Here is an 11,191-nt window from a genome sequence, read left to right as displayed (position 1 = left end):
AATACAAAACTAAATCCGGGCAACCCAAATGGATTTCCGGAAAATGTGTACTATGGTCTGTAACGTGATATGGATTAGCTATTACAAATGTAAACTAAATAATCAATGTTATATCAAGAAGGAACATATATATATATATTGATTATAGATACGGCATCAAGCGACGAAAAAATTAAATTTTCGACTCGAATTGACACCAATCCCATTCTGAAATCATGACTGATTTTACTGAGATCCTCACTCAAGTTAAGATCAGAGACTGAAATGCATTGTATTATATGTCTCTGTTAAGATATACATGTAGATTTTTTTTTCAGAATTTCAGAGAACTTATTTTCGTTTGCAAAATTTTCAGTAAAAATTATGTGCTTCTCATTTCTTTTTTAGTGCTTATTATACAGTAACTGAATTCATGTCATTTTTCTACATTTCATGTTTGCATAAATACGATACGCTTTGCCTCTAAATTGATGTGCCAGTTTTGCTAATAATATTTAAATATCCAGTGGTTAAGATTAATATGAGGCAGGCATAACCTGTGAATGGGGACGAAGTCTGTATGTATTATTTTCTTACTTCAATCATGTTGATAAAAGAAACCGAAATACCGTACGTAACGTTCCCGATTTTGGTTCTGTTGTTAGGGAATTAGCTGTGACGTTCTTTAAGTTATGACGTCATATTCGATGTAAACAAAAGAAACGCTTTCATCAGGAAACGTAACGTTTTTTTCATATCAAACAATTATTAAAATTGAATTTGTATTGAGATCCAATCTTATGTTTTACTAGACTGGTAAATATAAAAAAAAAAAAATCAAAGTCTCATGCAAACAAGACAGATTTCTGCGCAAATGCGGGAAAACCGGAACAGGAACTAGATCTGAAAAAAAACGTTAACGATTTTGAGTTCATTAGTACAATGAAAAATTCGGGAAATTTTCCCAGATTTTTTTTTTTTTTTTTTTTTTCATTGATTTTTCTACCGTAATTGGGGACTTCGTCCCCATATCATCAGCTTGGCAATATTGACTGATGTACCCCACTTTCTTTACATTTCTACTTATGTCTGTTTGTTTTATACTGTACAAAGTGGCAGGAACATGATAGTTGTTTTCCAATAGATTGGCATGTTTGAGCTTTTGATTTTGCCATTTGATAAAAGAGGACATTTAAATTTGAATTTCCTTGAAGTTTGTTATTTTACCGACTTTTCTGCTTTCAATGTTTTATGTTTTGTGTTGATCAATACTTATGTCGGTTGAACAGAGCTTATATTTATATTGTTTTATGTACACCAGATTCAAGTAACAGATCTTTTTATACTTTATGCGTAGTACCCCCCCCCCCCCCTCCCTTAAAAAATACTCAAACAAACAAAACCTCTTAATAAACAAATACAAACGATAAAGAACAGAAGAGTAAAAATAGAAAAAAAAACTCTATGGACGGGTCTAGGGAAAGCTACATTCCTTTGTCAGTGTATAGGACAGTTTTAAAGAGTTTTCTTTGATACCATTTTTATCGAACCTGCGAGCCGGCGTCCACAAATATTCACTCTGACTCTGCCAGAGTTATAGATGTTGAAATTCTAATTAACTGGAGTTCAACCAAACTTGGACAGAACCTTGTTTATGACCAAAAGCTAGTATCTAGATGAAAATGTTATACAAAAAAAATATTTTCTGTTTTTTTTTTTTTCGCCGTATTTATTTTATAAATTGACTAATTTTTTTCTGCCTGTTAACATTAAATTCACTCTGTGCTTAAAGTTTTCAAAAACTCCAATAACTTTCTTAAGCCATCCTGGATTTGTACCAAACTTTGAACCTAATTGTTTATGATCAAAAGCTAGTATCTTGAAGGAAATTATTAGAAAAAATATTTTCTGTTTTTTTTTTTTCGTATATTACTTATAAATGGACTTAATTTCTCTTCCAGTTAACATAACATATATATACAATCTGCAGTTAAAGTTTTGTTTTTATCAGATTCATAAAGTAGGCGAGACACTGGTTTCCGCGGAATCATTATTTTGTTTATACTCTCTAGTCTGTATGCTTCATTACCACATTGCTTTCAGTATCAAACATACAATTTCCTATTAAGGAGATATAGATAATTTTCGATCTTTTCTAAAAAAAAATTATGAGTTGGTGCAACTCACATTTTAGTAATAAACAATAATAAAAGAGAAGCTACAAGTATTGTGCTTGTCATTGTACGTTCGTTTTACAAATAAATTATTCTGATAAGTTATTGTTATTTCGTTTGAGACTGACTGTGCCCCTGTATCTCGAGATTATTAATTTTGTTGTTCCTTTTTTTTTCACGGCTAACAATCCAGCTTTTCTAAATATAAATATGACACATGAAATATGCAATTCAATTCGCCTATCTTATCAGTGGTGGAATTTCAGGGGTGAGGCGCTGATGGCCACTTAGGGACGACATCAAAAGATCAATGTAAGATAAAAAACTTAATTCAAATAGTTTGGGGGTGGGGGTGGTGATGGTGGTGAGAGGGGGTTGAACTGCAGCAAGATTTGGTTATCCTACATTGATTTTTACATATATCCATATGGGTCAATCAATTTTTCCCAAATTAAGTTAAGAGGGGGTGGGGGTCAGTGAAAAAACTATTATGAATTTTTTATCCTTCATTGAACTTTTGATGTCGTCCCTTAGATTGGAAAACATATTTTCTTTAGCATTAAATTGTTACAATAAAATCACAACGCTACGTTCAGAATTTTTGTTTTTTTACTACTTACTTGCTTTTATCATATGCGTATTGTTACATTGAAATAAAGAAAGATAATTTTTAAATATCTTTTCAATGAAGCCTCTGTATAGGCAAGTAAGAAACAAACTGGTCAGCGTGTAATTATCAGGGATGGTGCATGGATACGCACCACGCCAATGATGCTTTTTCATTTGTACCAGCTAACAAAGCAGTCGACACTATTTTTACTTTATTTGACCATACTATATTGAGATTATGAATATATGAAATTAAATTTTCAAGTTGCAAAACAAACGAATGTAAACAGAAATAATAAGTGAGTCATTTAAAGATGCATCAATAGTTACTCGGTCAATTACATGACATACCACACCAAGATCATAGTACGACATAAGTTACAATAGAGCATAACTTTTATTACAATTGCATGGGTCTGATCTCAGGTGAGGAGGTGGTACAGAAAAGTAATTTATTACTTATAAAAGCACAAGAATTGCACATGTATCAAATCGGAATTATACAATAATTCGAAGTTATATCATTTTTATAAAGCGGGAACAATTTCACTAAGTTCATAAAATAATTACTCTCTCAGTCTAATTGTATTTTGGCAGAGATATACATATATACACATGTGTATGTATGTCTGTAATTTAGGTTTGTCAATTTTATAATGAAATGAAATTTGTTATCTTCTTCAGAAAGACCCAAGGACTATGATTCTCTCTTTTGCAGGATTTTTTGTATGACGACCTTGTTCAATTTAAAAAACACTTACTTATGCTTTTAAAAGCAACATTTGATATTTCTTCTCTGTCAATTCATAACATTAAAAAGGTTTCCAATTTGTAACTTTCTTTTGGCTGGCTTATTATCGTTCAAGGATTTATCATCACAAAGAATTATAATACCTTACCAAACAATATTCGAGAGGAATTATCATCACAAAGAATTATAATACCTTACCAAACAATATTCGAGAGGAAGAACAAGACAATTATAACAGAGGTTGTAGCTTATTAGTTGGCACTTTAAGTTGTACCATCATTCATCATGATACTGACAAAATACTGTAATGCAAGAATTGATGTCGTGTATTACCTTTATACTGTTGGTTTATCTTCTTTTATTCTCTTCTCTTTCTGACTTGAAAAAAAAGAGAAAATAAAACACGAGTTGTCTCACTTACACCACTGTGGCTATTTAAAAATGTGTTCTGTTTTTTTGTTGCCTATTTAGAATATGTTAAAAAATCAAAAACAAAAAAAAAAGACAGAAATTTACATTTACATTATGATATCTGATTTTTTATGACACCCCAACAAGGGACCATGAACCGAATCTTCACACTCTAGTATAGTCAATTATTATTTTCAGAATAAGAATTGAAAGATTGAAAGATTTGGAGAGTTTTTGTGTAAGATCATTCATTATAACTGAATCTACAGTATGTGGAAAAAGGTCTCCTGTATATTTTATCTAAATCAAACAATTTTCGAAAATGATTGTAACTCATTTTTAAGTTCTCCGATAAACCAATAATCTCAGAATATACATAATAAGAGTTATGTTCGTAAAATTGTAATGTATACCTACAAAACTGTGTGTTTCAATGTATGATATTTACAAAATTTGACAATTTTATACAAATAAAGCTTGAAGAAAAAAGGCCCTTGACTTACGCGGCTTTTTATTATATTTTTGAGAAAAGCATGATCAAAACTACATTTTTCGGCAAAGGAGTAGGTCTGGTAAGGACCGGTTTTGGCCTCAAATTTCAGGTTCATCTGATGAAAGATTTTGGACACTTTTTAAACACTTAAGTGTCTACTTAAGTCGATTTAATAAGTTTATGTGAAATATTTGAACTGAGTTTATCATTAAAGACGCTAAAATTCTGGCTTAAATATGAAAAATGTATCAAATAAGCCATATGTCACTTTTAGGTGTTTTTTGGCAAAAATGAAAGTGGCCGCATCAGTGTTCCCTCTCAACCTTTATATATGTTGTATGTTATAATACAATACAACTTACATTTAAATATTAAGAATGAACACAAATGCGGCCACTTCCATCCAAGACGGAAACCGTCTAAAACTTAACTCAAATGCTAAAATTGTGAAGATTTTAGTGATTTAGCATGACTTAACGATGATAGTACCCGATAAATGTGTATTGTATTGTCAAAAGAAGCCCATATTTATGTAGCAGAGATATTCTACTTACCAATAAATAGCTAAAAGTTTACATTTTAAAAATTTGTAAAACTGCTATATTTTGGAGCCAAAAGGGGTCTTACTGGACCTACTCCTTTAAAAATAAATTTAAACAGTAATAATGAAATAAACAAGAAAGAACAAAAAGAAAGATAGAGAAAAATGTCCAGTCCATTTTTTCACAATTTTACTACAATCAGACCATTTGATGATTTATTGGTTTTCAAATAAGGGTGTGTTCCACATAGTCCACACATGTATATGAACTGATAGAAATAATCTGACCAACACTGTATCTTAAATAAACTCTGCTACATAGTAGATAAACAATTGGTTCCATCTTATATATATATCCGTCTATTGAAATATGTCTGGAATAATTCAACGACACAGCACACACACTGTCACAGTGTAGATACTATTCTGTACGCTATCCGGAAGTCGCGATTTTCGAAGCGATGACTACCAACTGGCTAACAGGACGGTTTTGCCTACGGTGACTTTTCTCACCATTTGTTTACACCTATACTTATAAAGTGCTTTGAACATCTTCAAGGTATGTAAAGCATCATAAATATGTGTAACTTTAACAAAAACATGCATTAGAATATAAAATATACGTGTGCATCATACCAACTTGATAGAAAAAAGTGAAATCGATGGACAATTTTGCTCTCGTAGTACAAAACAAATAACCTTTTATTGCAAATATTTGCATCAGTTTAAAGTTCAATATATACTGTTTCAATATTCGTTTCGTATTTAAGTAGAACATTCGTATTTCCCATAAAAAATATGTTTTCCTTGAGGATCCCAAAATAAATTACTGTACGATCAGTCCATAACTGACTGTATTCTAGTAGCGATTTCAAATTTTTTTACTGTATGACCAGTCGTGATTTTGAAGAAAAAAACAAAGGCAATTTGAAGGTATCTACGTATTTATATGATATTATGAACTGTCAAGGGAACTTTACAGTGTAATATCGTTCATCAGACAATATAAATATAGATATGATGATTTTTGTAGACTGCAAAATAATTGTATTTTTGTTCCGTCAGTCTTGTTTAAAATCAAACGCCTAAAAAGCAATACTTGATTTGATTGTGGACTTTGTAATAGTGTATAGTTGCAATTATCTATTTAACTATAACATTTTAAAAAACTATTTACATCGTCCGCCGAAACATTCAGATTAAAAGTTGATATTAGTCGACCCTGAGAATAACTTTGGGATGGGGTGAAAAGGAGGCACATTATAAATATCTACTGACTTTGTTATTTGAAAATTGTTAATGAAATGAACATGTTAAATTCAAATCAATATAGAATCATATTCAAAACAGTGTGGTCCTGGCCATTGATTGACGACCTAAAGTATCCCATTGACTGGGACAGATTAAGTGAACGTTTGTCGGTAACGACCATTGCTCACTTCTTACTTATTATAGAATTTAAACTGTGGGGTCACCATAGGTTCTTAACGCCTTTAATAATAAAATAATTCGAAAAATTATTCAGGAATAACCTTTATGTTTTGATTTATGTTATTGATATAAATCAACACATCGTATTATTCCGGATTAGTTTTTCGAATTACTTTATTTAGGTGTTGAGAACCTTATGTGACCCCACAGATTCAGTGTCTTTAACAAGTACATAGTGAGCAGTGATTGATACCGACAAACGTTCACCTAATCTGTCCCAGTCAATGGGATAATTTAGGTCGTCAATCAATGGCCAGGACCACACTGTTTTGAATATGATTCTAAATGCTGTAATGCATTCAAGTATACGAAAGATATATTTCTTTTTCATGATAATCCAACGACAGAGTTTCAATGACAGAGTTTCGCTGTTTTTATTCATCTTTTTACGGTCAAGAGATTTTGCAGAACTGGTAGATCATTGCATAATTCGTCATGATTCAGAAGAATTAAAGTTGAAAGTGGCAATGCATAGTCCGTATCTTATACAAAGAACCCCCATAAAAGATGTTTACTTAAATTCGAAATAGACGGTGCACAATACAGTCATTATAATTTATGATAAGGAATCCGGAGAGATTAATTAAGTCATATAAGTGACGGATAAAAAAAGGAGATCCGGCGGATTGAAACCCTTTTTAACTATCAATGCATTTGTATGGGAACATATATTTGGAATCCCCTTTTTTCCTGGATTGGACCCTCTCTCCATTTAAAAATGGCTGGAAACCCCATTGTATATTAAGTGGTAAATGAGGAGATGCACTTACAAAACCGGCCAAACATAGTATAACTGTCCAACGAACGAACGGAAAGACGGCCTTCATTATCATTATAAACCCCCGCAAAGTGTTGTACAATTGGGTGTCACAGAAATAGCTCTACTCCCAAAACAAAGTGAAGTAACTGTGATCAATTATAGGCTACAGTGCGGCCTCGAATGTGTGTAAATACATGCATTTTTGTATTACAATTAAATCTGTGCGTTTGTACAATTTAAGTATAACGGAGGACAATTCTGAAACTTATACATACAACAAACCTTCCTCTTGTTTTAACAACATTTTAATTTTTAAACATCCTTATACTGAATGTAGTAAGTCGAGTACACCCTATTAAGCTAAACATGTTTCATATAAGTTTTCAGGATGTGAATTTATTGAAATATATTTGTGTTATTTAGAAAAATGACACCTTCTAAATGTATCGTAAATAACTTTGAAATCACTACTAGAATACAGTGAAATAACGACTGATCATACAGTTTCAAAATATACAAGCGAGACTGATCGTACAGTGAGAAATTCAAACAAGTGTTATTTTCTTATTTCTGGCTTCAAAGATCTGGTTGAAACTTTTACCACCACTTGAAATATATTTCATTTAGTTAATTAAGTCTGGTATTTACGTTAATTTGTACACTAAGAGGGTAAAAAGATTGTTTTTAGGTTCACAGACTGATTGTCCTTAGTGATGCACTTGAAAATCTATTGATTAAGACAGAGATACGAATAATGAATGTGCTAAATTTAATTCTAAACCATTTGAGAATATCGATGTCAGCTGAATTAATCATTCAGCAATGTACAGATGATCCACTTTCCGTTTTATTCAGTATATCCATCAAATTTCACATGCTATCCAAAAAGTTCTCGCTTCGAAAATCGCGACTTCCGGATAGCGTACAGAATAGTATCTACACTGTGACTGTATGTTTACTTTGCTTGCATTGTTTTTTTATTCTCCTCGACTACCTCAAAAGAACACGTATGACTGTTCAATATCCATTAGAGCATGACCTAACCATAACAATTTTAACACGAATAACAAAATTACTTGTTGCCAGGAATACATTTAAGTTGTTTATAGTTATTTTCCTTTTATGTAAATGATGTTGTATTTTCACATTATCCATAGTGATATAAAAAGAATTATATTGATAATTACTCATTATTATGTGTTTGTTCTTAGGTGCCTAGATTTTATAGCGATAGTAAATCATTGTTAATGGATTGTACTGTTGTGTACCTTGGTGTATAAAATCAGACTGGTGTGAAAGAACTGTACCTTTTATAGTAATTCAGAAGAGAAAACAACATATGAAGGCAATAGATAAAATCTAATGGAGGTGTTATTTATGATTTATAGATTATAACAAAAATGTTTTATATTTTTTTTTACATTTTATGAAAACAAGAATATTGGTCAGGTTACAGCCATAAAGCGTTTGTCAAATTTGAAACTCCTTAAAATTTCATATCCAGTAAATGACGATTATTTGATTCAATACCCTTCCAATTATCAAGATAAAATTCTCTGATTTATTTTTTTTCAAATGGTATATTTTCTAAATCGTTTAGAACGGCACGTAACTGGTAAACTCTACACATATAAATTAGAAATGATAAACTATCTGATGAACTTAGATTAAATGTATAGAATGCCCGTACATTTGTTATACTTTTTTTTAATCATCTGTATTTAGATTTAGTTCCACTTGCTCTAGGCACATGTTAGATTTCAGCAGCATTGGCGGGGAGATATATTAATGTACATTTTACAGCAAATCACGGTGACAATGCGAATGGCAGGGGTACTTCCTTTTTCACGTTTTGTGACAATTTTAACAAAAATCACAAGATATATATAAAGTGATCATATGATTGATTATCTTTGTGTCATCTTCATAATGTCCTCGAATTTGAACAACAGGCGGAGAGGTATAGGACAGATATCAATTAGATATCAAATTTAACAGTGATTTCATATATATATATATATATATATATATATATATATATATATATATATATATATATATATATATATATATATAGTTATATTTTTACAACCAACAAGTTTTTTGTATGTTTTCTATGTTGCAACGTTACATATCTATTTCAGGTTTGGGTGAAGGTTGGCGCCTGTTAAAACCCGCCGCATTTGTTTGCACATGTCCTAAGTCTGGAACCTGTTGTACGGTGGTTGTCGTTTATTGATGTGGTTCATAACTGTTTTTCGTTTTTATATAGTCTATTAGATTTCTATAGACCGTTGGTTTTCCTATTCGAATTGTTTTACACTATTACTTTTTCTTGGCTTTACTGGATACCTGATGTATTTTAAGGGTTATTGTAAAGAAAGAAAGGCCATTAACATGCTTTCAGATCAGGACGAAGAGCATATTATTCCTCTACAAAAATTTTAAAGGGTGTTTATTGGTTTTTAATCTACGATTTCTACTACCAGATAATGTCATACATGTATCATGGAAAACATTTTTTTTCTTCAGTCTTTTAATAAAACAGAAAGAGACAAATAGTCAGGAATCTGATGTTTAGTAGTTGACGTTTGTTGATGTGGTTTATAAGTGTTTCTCGTTTCTCGTTTTTGTTTTTGTTTAGATAAGACTGTTTTTTTACCTATGAAAGTTAGTATTATATTCTATAAACTGTTTGCTTTATATGCATGTCCATTATATTATACTATTATTGTAACTTTATATTGTATTATGGAGAAGACTTCATAAGTATGATTTACGTGTGTCTGATCCATTTTGCTTTAATTCAGCAAATAAAATATGTTTAAACTAAAAACTGTTGGTTTTCCCGTTTAAATGTAATTTTTGGGCCCTTTATTGCTTGCTGTTCGGTGTGAGCCAAGGTTCCGTTTTGAAGGCCATACTTTGACCTATAATGGTTTACTGTTTACACATTGTGACTTGGATGGAGAGTTGTCTTATTGGCACTCATACCACATCTTCTTATTTTTAAGTAATAGAGTTTCCATGGATTTTCAATGAACATGATAACATCATGGAATGAAGAGTTATACGTATTATACATGCATGTATTGCAAAATCATCGGGTCTTGTATTTATAATATCCTTTATTATTTCACTGAGAGAAACGGTAAGAAGGGGTGGTTTATGTACTGTCCTATCTGTGATGATGGGGACATTAAGATGAACAAACTTACTTTATACAAAGCAGTGGCGGATCCAGGGGGGGGGGGGGGGTTCCGGGGGTGCGCACCCCCCTTTATTTTTGCCGATCAATGCATTTGTATCGGGACATATGTTTTGCACCCCCCCTTTGCCCTGAGTGCCCTGGGTTAGCACCCCCCCTTTCGAAAATTCCTGCATCCGCCCCTGCAAAGCTACATATATGTCTAATGTTCAAAGATTTAAACTACAGCCTAACAGTAGAACACTGTTGAAAAATATCTCTATCTAAAAAAACAATTGACCATCATTATTATTCAAAATGGCGTTCGCTTTTGGTGTTTAAAATAATGAATATAGTTTAATACAATCTAATATGATATAATTGGTATGTAACTTTTCACTCTATCATGTCTGTTTACACTAATTAATATGATATAATTGGTATGTAACTTTTCCCTCTATCATGTCTGTTTACACTAATTGGTATGTAACTTTTCACTCTATCATGTCTGTTTACACTAATTAATATGATATAATTGGTATGTAACTTTTCCCTCTATCATGTCTGTTTACACTAATTGGTATGTAACTTTTCACTCTATCATGTCTGTTTACACTAATTTTTTTTATGAAATAGGTCTTTTAAAAACAGTTAACTTATATAGCAAGATGTAATATGTGTTTCCTTTCCTGTTGTTCGGTTGCTGTCTCGTTATGTGTTATTGTTCGGTTGCTGTCTTGTTATGTGTTGTCATACACCTACTTCAATTTACTTTATAATTAAAGTGTAAAAACA

The sequence above is a fragment of the Mytilus galloprovincialis genome, chromosome 6 (assembly GCF_965363235.1).
Source record: "Mytilus galloprovincialis chromosome 6, xbMytGall1.hap1.1, whole genome shotgun sequence".
NCBI lineage: Eukaryota > Metazoa > Mollusca > Bivalvia > Mytilida > Mytilidae > Mytilus > Mytilus galloprovincialis.
The sequence above is the reverse complement of the archived record's forward strand: the minus strand, read 5'-3'. Positions refer to the sequence as shown.